At 47.7% G+C, this 10687-nt stretch overlaps 1 long non-coding RNA gene across 1 annotated transcript in view; it reads right to left on the bottom strand.

The window, feature by feature from the left end:
- Positions 1–403: 403 nt before the first annotated feature.
- LOC125942073 (uncharacterized) overlaps positions 404–10687 on the bottom strand; it is a 64431-nt gene continuing 54147 nt past the window's right edge. Inside the window, exons 3-4 of the long non-coding RNA XR_007464770.1 lie at positions 6709–6892; positions 404–732 (exon numbers count right to left, since the gene is read on the bottom strand). This is a non-coding gene — a long non-coding RNA (uncharacterized LOC125942073). The remainder of the gene's footprint in view (positions 733–6708; positions 6893–10687) is intronic.

Here is a 10687-nt window from a genome sequence, read left to right as displayed (position 1 = left end):
GCACGTTAAAGAACCCCAGGTGGTCAAAATTAATCCGGAGCCCTCCACTACGGCGTGCCTCGTAATCACAACTGGTTTTGGCACATAAAACCCCAGAAAGAAGAAGCTTTACCAGCGTTGCTGTCGGCCGTCTTTACATTATTTTTCTTGTTGACACGCACATGTGACGTTGTCCAGCTTTAATATCTTCCCGCCATGTATTTGTATAAGTCCTTCCTATCAATAAACCACAAGTCAGTGTCTGTGCTGTTTCGTGTTTCTGTGGTCCTATTGCTTCGCTGTCTTTTTTTTTCGGAATGTTTCTTTTTTATCAGCGCCGTTGGTATGATGCCGGTTCATGACGGTCCATTGTGGAATATTACTAAGACCTCCAAGAAGTCGCGTGCACCTGTGTCCTTTGTTGTTTTGCAGAGCTTTTATTGTACGCTGGGTATGGTTACACGTACAGTGACGAATGCTTGGCTGAGATATCCTTTTCAGGTGCCGCATTTGGTCAATGTTGCCTCGTACGTGGTCATCCAGGCGCAAAGGTGCAGCATATCTGGCCAACGTATGCATGCATCGCCTGCATTGGCGTATAGGGCGTGCTTGTTTCCTGCGATCCTTTCTAGGATTGGTTGTAGACTTCGCATGGCGACGTTGAAAACTAGGATCACCGAGCCTTGGGGCGTTCCCTTATGCGGTGCGTCCACCTTCCCCGTGCGGATTGGGCCGAGGCTGACTACGGCAGTCCTACTCGAAAGGAAGTCGCACGAAAAAAAAAATTGGAACAGTTACTTTCACTTTCTCTTCTAAATCAACCGCCTACTATGAAATTAACAACTATGAAATTTCGAGACAATGCTTTATCAGTATATATAAATCTATATATAAATACAATAAAGAAAACAATTAGACGACGACGACGTAGACTTTACTGAAGTTCTTATAGTTCCTATGTTCAAGCGGCCTAGCTCAACTACTTGAACGAATAGTTGAATAGAACGAATAGTCCGTCCGTCCGTCCGTCCGTCCGTCCGTCCGCCTACGTCTTGATGGTCTTAGTGCTCTCATAGTCGTTTCGTTAACTTGATATGTACCAAAATTCGCATAGTATGACAAGAGTGTGTGACGAACATAAATGATAGGTCATGACATGAATATCATGACATGTGTGTCATGTAGGTCATGAAACAGCCGCCTAATATGATAAATAGATAGATAGTCGTTAACTTGGTATGTTCAAAAATCGGCATATCTATTCGGCATATTATGACAAAAATCGGCATAGTTTTACAAGAGTGTATGACGAACATAAATGATAGGTCATGACATGAATGTCATGACTTGTGTGTCACGTATGTCATGAAACAGCCGTCTACGTCTTGGTGCTCTCATGGTAGTTTCGTTAACTTGGTAGGCTTCCCGCACACTGCTTCGCATAACATTGATCCCCACAGGGCGTGGTATCTGCCGGCTTTTGTCTTCTTCCTTTCTGTTTTGTTTGCCTATGCGTATGCTTTCCTTCTCCGCTTTCTTTTTCGTCTTTCTACTCCCCCTTACCCCTTCCCTGCCTAGGGCAGCAAAACGGACGTTTGTCTTTCGGTTAACGTCCCTGCCTTGCGCATCTCATTTCTCTCACTCAAGTTTACATATCCATAAGTGAAATGCAGTCATCGCTGCGATGCGGGGATCAACAACAACAACAACAACAACAACAACAACAACAACAACAACAACAACAACAACAACAACAACAACAACAACAACAACAACAACAACAACAACAACAACAACAACAACAACAACAACAACAACAACGACAATTGAATAGGAGGTAAAAACACAACACAAATAAGAGAGCAGGCGGCCCAAATGATTGTGTCATCTGTTGTCTTCCTTCTGTTGTGGTTTTGTGCACTGTCCACCTCCTGTTCAGTATGAACGGCTACCAGCTCGCCTAATTATCGACTTTACTGAACATTAGCAAAATATGATGAAATTATACAAACCCGCCGTGGTTGCTCAGTGGCTATGGTGTTGGGCTGCTGAGCACGAGGTCGCGGGATGGAATCCCGGCCACGGCGGCCGCATTTCGATGGGGGCGAAATGCGAAAACACCCGTGTACTTAGATTTAGGTGCACGTTAAAGAACCCCAGGTGGTCTAAATTTCCGGAGTCCCCCACTACGGCGTGCCTCATAATCAGAACTGGTTTTGGCACGTAAAACCCCATAATCTATTTTTTTTAAAATTATACAAATAAAGTATGTTGCACGTTGCACAATAAGATAAGCGACAACCCCGTTTCCGTTGGGAAGTATGATCCCTCGGCGACAATCATTTTCACTCGGAAGCACTATAGACACGACAAACACCCCCGAAGATGCAAGACGGGACAAAATTATACGTCGTAGCGCACAGTGACAATAATCGTGGTGGCAAGTCTATCGTTTCGAAGCGTGCTGGCTGCATCCACCTATTTCCCTCGCGTTGCTGTCTTCTACACGGCTGCGGGCAGCTGGACAGGCGTTGCCCGAAACCATCTACCGACTAGGACAATGCTCACTGAGCTCGTTCTAACGGCCGCCCATTAAAATTGCGCGGCTAGCGGATGGCCGACGCGACACATGCGCTCTTCTTACAAATTACTGTCGGGCGAAGCAAAATTAGCGCCCAGCAGCAGTCGTTGCGAAGGCGTTATGTACATTTTCGAGTGTATGAATGCGGAAGTGTGAATCTGACACCAACGGCGGATTAAAATATAGCCGGCGCCCTTTGTTGTGAGGGCTGCTATGCCGCTGCCGAAGGCGGCGTTGCTACGCCACGATTTCAATATTGCATGCCTCGGAGCTGGGCTTATTGCGGGACCCTCTCAATAATTCGCACTGGTCGGAACCGACGCTGCGCGTCTTTCAGTTTCTCGTGCCAGCCGCTCGATTTGATGTCACGTGCGCCGTCGCTCGTTGTTGCGAGCCGTTTTTGTTGCGCTCTTTGTGGCGGTCGCGCATATTGGCCGCACCCGGGACACGTGGCGACGTGCCGTGTGCAGCTTCCCTTGCCTATCCGGATCATGCTTAAAAAGGAGCGCAGGCGCCAAAATGTCGACCGAATTTTTCTTGTTAAGGGTGACGCGTGTGCATGTCACTGGCTGTGAATCACAAGCAGAATCCACGCATAAATTACCGTACTTTTTGGTCTGTAAAGCGTACTTTAATAGCGATTAAAATTGGTCGAAATTTGCGACTACCCGCAGCGGTGGTTTATAGATACATGGTTTAGGTGTTCAAGATGGAGTCTTGCATGTATGCGTCCTCTACGTCTCACATGCTAGAAATAACAGGACGACACCCTATCCCAAGATTTAACAGACATGTTTTCTCATTCATTCTCTACGACTGATTTGAACGTTACTGAATTTAACGTATTTTAGTAGTTTATGAGTGCCATTAGAGGGGCTGCATTTATTCCGCTGTCTATCCTAAAGCCTTGCCCACAACCAGCCTTTTTCCTGGGCTTATAAAGGCTAAGTGTTATCCTGATTTTATGCGATAGTACCTCAGTAATTAGGCTGATATTAAATATTTTTTATGATAGTATATATTGTAAAGATGAAGAGATGCACTTGGGCTCGGGCACCAGGTGCTAGGGGGCGAGCGAGGAGGAGACGAGGACGAAGCAGGTAATAGAACAGCTGGCCCAGGAAATTCTGTCTCTGGGGGTGTCGGCAATAGGACACTGCAATAGGAACGTATGTGATACCATATTTAATTTTGTAATAGAAACAAGGTGACTGCCATGCTAATTTTACTGTTTTACTTTAAAACAAGAAATAAAAAAATATTAATTTCAAGTTTTAAGATATACTATAGCATGAAAATTAATATTAAAGATTAGAATTAATTTATTATCTCATTCTTAAGTAAGAAAATCCTATTTAAGTATTAATACTTTTTCTACCCACCGCCGCCCGATTCATGGCCAATCCCCCCCGTAGTGGGTTGTGCTATATCTATAGGCACCAAACCAAACCAAACACAGGAACGGGTGCTATCTCTGTGTCTCTGTTTCTTTACAATGGCGCAGTCTACAACGAACCTACCTTAAGGCGTTCCATCCTTACGTGTCTCTTCGTGGTTCTTCGGCGTGCCGGGTCTCTCCTGCCCAGGAACGCCGTCCACGCTTCCTCGGTTATGGAGCCGGCCACTCTGCCACCATCGCAAGCACCCACCGCACCACCCGGGGACGGCGTCCAATCCTCCTCGTTGGCTCTAGGGCAGGACTATACCGGTGATCTCGTCCAAACCATCGCCAAGCTGAATAACCAGCTAGAGCTTTTGACGAACAACTTCGCATCCGTCGGTGGTTGCGCCGTTGCACGTCACACGACTACCGCGACTACCACAACGACCGCACTGTCCGTGGACACCGGCCCTGGTTCCTCGGGTAGCTGGACAGGTAGCCTGGCGGAGATGATACACTGCGACTTCCAGCAGCCGGCTTTCGTACAAACACCGCCGTTTTGCGGCTTTCAAGATGACGTCATCCTTTGGGTTCACGCTATCAATGCCATGGGTGATTGCCATGCTAGGCCCGACCAAAAAAGATGGCTGGTTGCGGCAAACCGACTTTGCGGTGCCGCCAAGGCTTGGGACAAGTACGAAGTCATCAAGCAGCGGTCCTGGCTTGAATGGAGCGCAGCTCTTATAGCGGCTTTCGGCCCACTTCTTTATGCCTGCGCGTCCCCTACATCCCCGAGAATCAGCTATACGGCTCGCTGAGAAGCACCAGCTCCCAGCCACTACACGCAGTCAAGAGCCAACCCATTCCTAAGGTTTAACCGCATAAGGCTCAAACGACTCAATAAAATGTTCACCACCACCATCCGTGGACAGCTTCTCAAACTCTACCTGTGATAGTCCTCGAAAACCTGAGGAGAAGAGGGGAAGACTGGTAGCACCACTCACAATAATAAACGGAGCACCCTTTAAGGGAATCTCTTCAACTTCGCCTGAAATTGACAACGCTGAGGGGCAGGATAACCGTCGGCAAGACCTGCGACCAGCGCGCAACAGCCAGTGCCGCCCGCCAGAGAAACTGGACAGCGCTGGACGGCTCACCAACGACGACTTTATGCCTGCGCGTCCCCTACATCCCCGAGAATCAGCTACGGCTTGCTGAGAAGCACCAGCTCCCAGCTACTTCACGCAGCCAAGAGCCAACCCATTCCGAAGAGACCCGGCACGCCGAAGAACACACTGAACAGGTTGCCTCCATGTTAAGTGGCGTGTTTGCAAGCCATGCCGGAAACTTGCAGCGTGGCCGAGTGTAACGTTGAAGAGATGCACTTGGGCTCGGGCGCTCGGACACCGGGTGCTAGGGGTCGAACGAGGAGAAGACGAGGACGAAGCAGATGATAGAACAGCTGGCCCAGGAACGGGTGCCGTCTCTATTTCTTTACAATATGTACGTCTATATGGAAACTTTATTAGGCAGGAAAAGATCTTAACGAGGGGTGGTCGGAGCCCCTCAGTCCCCACTGTCCTCTGCCGCCTGTCTGACCTGGCTGATCAAGGACTTTTGTCCTGCCAGGTGGGAGCTTGTGAGCTGTGCTTCCTGTTGCTTCATTGTATTGCTGTTATTTCGCCTATGAGGGTGCTTAATGGACTTCCAGGTTACATGCATTAGGGTGGGTATGCCACCGCACCAAGGGCAGTTAGCCCTATTCCGAGGGGGATACATTGCATTTAGCATTTTAAGATGGGGGGAATACTCCATTCTGTATTTTGCGCCAATCAGCGGCCTCTTCTCCGCTAAGTTGTGGGTGAGGCGGCGGGTATTTTCTGCGGACTCCGCGCTGATGAGCAAGGACGTCTTTGGCATTTAAATGGATGGGAATTTGCGAGGGATTGTGCGAAGGGTTGGGGTTATAGAAGAGGACGCCGTCGCTCGATTAGTAGGCCTTCGAGCTAACGCGTTAATCTGTTCGTTCCTCTGTACCCCCGCATGTCCCGGGCGCCAGAATAGGCGATGATGGTGGTTGAAGGATTTGGGGATTATCGCGAGGCTAGCCGCAGTCACGTACGAATTCAATTCGATGACGTCTTCTTTCTTACGAATACATGAAAAGAGTTCTGTAGACTCCTTCACTCCTGTGTGATGAGTGACCATCCTACAGTTACTGGACTGTGCTTTCGGTGCTGGTGGGTGCCTATAGTTTAGACAATTTTTGTGCGCTTGTGTTCGTGGTGTGTGCCGTGCTTGTTGATAGTTCTTGCTTTTTTTTAGTGTTCTTGAGTAAGGAGTTTGAGATTTTTGGGATAGCCGGCTCTAACAATATCTACCTTCCCATGCTTCATGTAAAAAAAAAGACAAGAAATAATGTATGTTACGTTGGCATAATTTAAAGCTTCTGATACATTTAAAGTGATAAGGCATTGCGTATGTATAAAGGGCTGACGCTTCTCGAGTAGAATATCTCCGACTTCTTTTATTACATTCGGTGTAGTTATATCGTTTTCTTGCACTTTTTCCGTGGATATACCCTGCAAAGCCTTGTAATTCTACTGACTGCTACAAGGTCGGCCTTGTTTTTCCTTACTTTTCGACTTTCTCCGCTTCAAGACGACGATAACTCTGGCCTTCTACACTCTCCAGTTACGACACTATATTTCCTGACACATATACATCACGAACAGTGCTAAGATCGTTATACAGTGTTGTCACACACCGCTTGCAGCGCGCACGCTTTAATCGCGCGCCGGACGACCACCGCGGGTTCGAGCACTCCGAGCCTCCATACAGGGCGCCGTGTCAGCAACTGCTCCGACCGCTCCGTGTGACGACGCGCCCAGCCGGTCACAGCTGAGGGGAGGCGAGTCCAGGCACACAGCAAGGGAGACCCTTAAGCGAAGCTCTCCTGAAAGAACATCATCATCATCGTCATCATAATCATCATCATCATCACCATCATCAGCCTATATTTATGTCCACTGCAGGACGAAGGCCTCTCCCTGCGATCTCCAATTACCCCTGTCTTGCGCTAGCGTTTTCCGAGAACAGGACATTTATTATGGTGGGTTCCAATACAAAAAATGCACAGGGTTTCCTATGTTATCCCTAAGACGACTTGAAGGCGAAAGCCCAAGTGATGATGCATTAAAAACGGACCCATGACGTACACATCCTCCTTAATTCGCTTAGTCTAAGTCGCTTAGTCATCCCTCTTTAATTCTCTCACTCATCCTCTTAATTCGCTTAGTGTACTTCGCTTAGTTATCCCTCTTAGTTCCAAAGGTCGAGCGTTCGACTTCCACCCAAGGTCGTGGGTTTGAGTGCCTTAATTACCTCTATCTTTACCTCTTAATTACCTCTACCGTGGACCCGCCGGGGTGGCTCAGTCAGCTAAGGCGTTGCGCTGCTGAGCACGAGATCGCGGGATAGAATCCCGGCCGCGGCGGCCGCATTTCGATGGAGGCGAAATGCAAAAACGCCCTAGTGCTTGCGTTGTAGTGTACGTTAAAGAACCCCAGGAGGTCAGAATTAATCCGGAGCCCTCCACTACGGCGTGCCTCATAATCAGTACTGGTTTTGGCACGTAAAACCCCAGAAAGAAGAAGAAGAAGACCTCTACCGCGTTAACAAATGCATTTTTTCTTTTTCTTATTCTTCGTTGGTTCAACTGCAGAACCAACACTATTACGTATGTGCGCTCAAATGTTTCTGCACTGTATGCCCTACTGCTGCTGCCTCTTGTAATGGGAGTGGGAACTCCGTCAAGCGAATTGTCGCTTTTATTCCCACCCCCTCCGTCATCATTTTGTATTGATGGGAAAATAAATTATTATTATTATTATTATTATTATTATTATTATTATTATTATTATTATTATTATTATTATTATTATTATTATTATTATTATTATCTTAATTCACTGTGCCTTAACTAACTTTGCCTTCATTAACACCAAATGTCGTGGGTTCGAGTTCCTTAACTATAATTTAACTGTGCCTGAATTAACTTCGCCTTAATTAACACCAAACGTAATGGGTTAGACTCCCACAAATGGTCGTGGTTCGACTCCCACCAAAGGTCGAGGGTTCGCAGCCTTTTTGTACCTTTCGTGTCGCCGACGCGTTTTCGCTCAATCGACTCACTAATGAAACATATGAGGCTTTCGCCTTAAAACAGTTGTTTACAGTGGAATCGAATCAGAGCCTAATTACTATACAACAGGGCCGATGGCCGCGACCGGCGAACCCCGACAGAACCCAGAGTAGAGCGGCCGCTTATCCTTCGGCGAGCGCCTTCTATCGCGCACCCCACAACAGCGGAAGCAGAAACAGAAACAAGCAGCATGGAGGAAAAGAGGGGCTACGGTCGGAAGGCACTTCGAGGCGACGGCACGCGCGCGCCGTGGCCGAAGTAAGAGGGCCGCCACCGGCAGAGAGGAACACGTGCGCACCTTCTGACTCCTCGATGTGGTCTCCCCAGGCCCCGTCTCGCGCGCGCGCACTCACAGCGCGTGCAAGCAAGCGCCCGAATCCCACCAAAAAAACTGGACCAATGAGGAAGCCTGCAGACATTGCGTAGGCGGGATGACAGCCGAGTGACAGTGTTTTATGACCCGCTGCCACCCCGTTCAGGCAGGAAGGCGAGTGACAGGGAGTTCTCGGAAACGCAATGGCGTCGCAACAGCCCTAACTCGCACAACAGCATGAAGATGACTTCAATTCTCCTTGTCCCGTTTCAGCTTTTCCATGTCCACTTCCTATTTCTGTGTTTCCGAAGAAGGTAATTCATGATTCGCAAGGGATTCCCTCCCGCGAACTCTGCGAACATTCCTGGAGTCAAATTCTGCTTCCTTCATACTGTCCCCTCATCGTTTAATTTTTGTCCCCGTGTGATCCACTCTTACGACAATTAAGTAGTGCATGCACAAAATAATCGTCATGTGTAATATTAGGGGTCTGCAAATAGTCGAAATTTTGAATACGGATCGAATTCGTAATCGATTGGATAATCCCTTATTGAGAATTTTGGAATATTAGTTTCTGTTCAAATGTAACTAGTTGGAAGCACCTATTGGATCTTCGGAGGGAGAAATGGTGGCGCAAATGGGGATGATTCTGAATGGTTTTGTTGCCGGAGCGCGGCTGTCGTTGCTCAGAAGCACGGGCTTCTGAGAGAGCGCATGGGGCAGATAACTCGTGCTGAATCATTTCCAATCGTCCAGTGACAATGCCATGCTCTTAGGCAGCCTACCAATTCGTTGCCAGTAAATAAGCAAAGCAAATGATTATTTTCCCGCTTCGTCAGCTTCAACGAACACAATACTCTACATGCATCTTGTGGGGTATACTGTTGCCTTCTTCCACTGCTATAATCTGATTGGTGTACCCCACATCTGAAAGCAGGTACTTCTCATTTACAGGCTCCTCAGTTGACCAGACCTCCGGTTGTGAACGGCATGACATACATGTGTCACATGATGTAAACTTTGCTTTTTTTATTTATTTATAAACAGACTCCACGCAAACTTTCTTTATTTCACTTTGTGTATTAGAAAATATTCCGTATTAGATTGAGTATTCCAAAGTACTTTTTCTCAAATATTCTTATTCTATATGATACGGAAATGTGTCTCTTGTCCCACGTGCTGTTCTCTAAGTCTCTTCGAACACGTCTACGTAATAAACACAATTTCTCCACCAATGGCCGAACCAGTCGGACCGGGCACGGGACCGTGATGCAGCGCATTCATCCCTGGCACGTTCTTGTATGCGCGCTGAAGTGGGCGTGGAGTTACAAGGGCCATGTGCCTCGTATTTCGATGTTATCTGCTGTTGCGTTCGATGTTGTGCTAGAGGTACAACCCCTTCCCACTCACTTCGCTCTCTTTTCTAAGCCCCTTGTAAGTCAAACTCGCGCCTGGACGCACAGAACTCCTGCCTCCGGGCAGATTTCTATTGATCTGCGCAACTGACCTCATTTGCTGCTCAGGGTCATCCTTGAGCACTGAACGCAAGTATACTTTCGCATCACCTTTTGCTTGCAGGTTCACATTTGATTTCCAGAAAACGTATTACGTTTTACTTGCTCGCACCATTGCTGTAGTGGACCGCGCTATGCCAAAACTGTGGTGTCCTTCTCTTACGCCACTTGCTACGTGCTGTTCGCTCGGGCAAGTAATAAAAAGGAATTGCAGGTGTCGGCGGCCAGACAGTCACAAACGTGGGCTCCTAGGTGTGTAATTAGTATAAATGAGCGTTAGTAGCGTCGTTAAGGACAGGTAAAAAAAAAAAAACACTACACAGCCTCACAGCATTAATTGTCATGTGTTACAGTGTCTCTTTGTTTACTATACTACGCTCGTATACAGAGATGAGTGTAATTGCGAAATGGTTCTTTATGAAGTTAGCAACATAATGCGTTCTGTGCCCGGTCTCCTTTTACATAATTTATATACGTTCCTACCTGCCCTGCACGGTGGCTCAGTGACTGGCGTACCACTGCTGAGCTTGACGGGTGCTGCTATTCTGGGCACTCAAATTCCGCTATGTTGTTGAATTCCGCCGTATTGGCATTTACAGCCAATCAGAGAGGCCGTAGCAGCCCTGTAGCCAATCAGAGCTAACAAGATGACGACTTCGATAATATGGCGGCATTTGGCAACGTCCTGAATAGAACGCCCGGTGGCGGCGGTCCC

This window comes from Dermacentor silvarum, chromosome 1 (assembly GCF_013339745.2).
Source record: "Dermacentor silvarum isolate Dsil-2018 chromosome 1, BIME_Dsil_1.4, whole genome shotgun sequence".
NCBI lineage: Eukaryota > Metazoa > Arthropoda > Arachnida > Ixodida > Ixodidae > Dermacentor > Dermacentor silvarum.
Note: the sequence above shows the minus strand (reverse complement) of the source record. Positions and strands in the feature narration are given on the sequence as shown.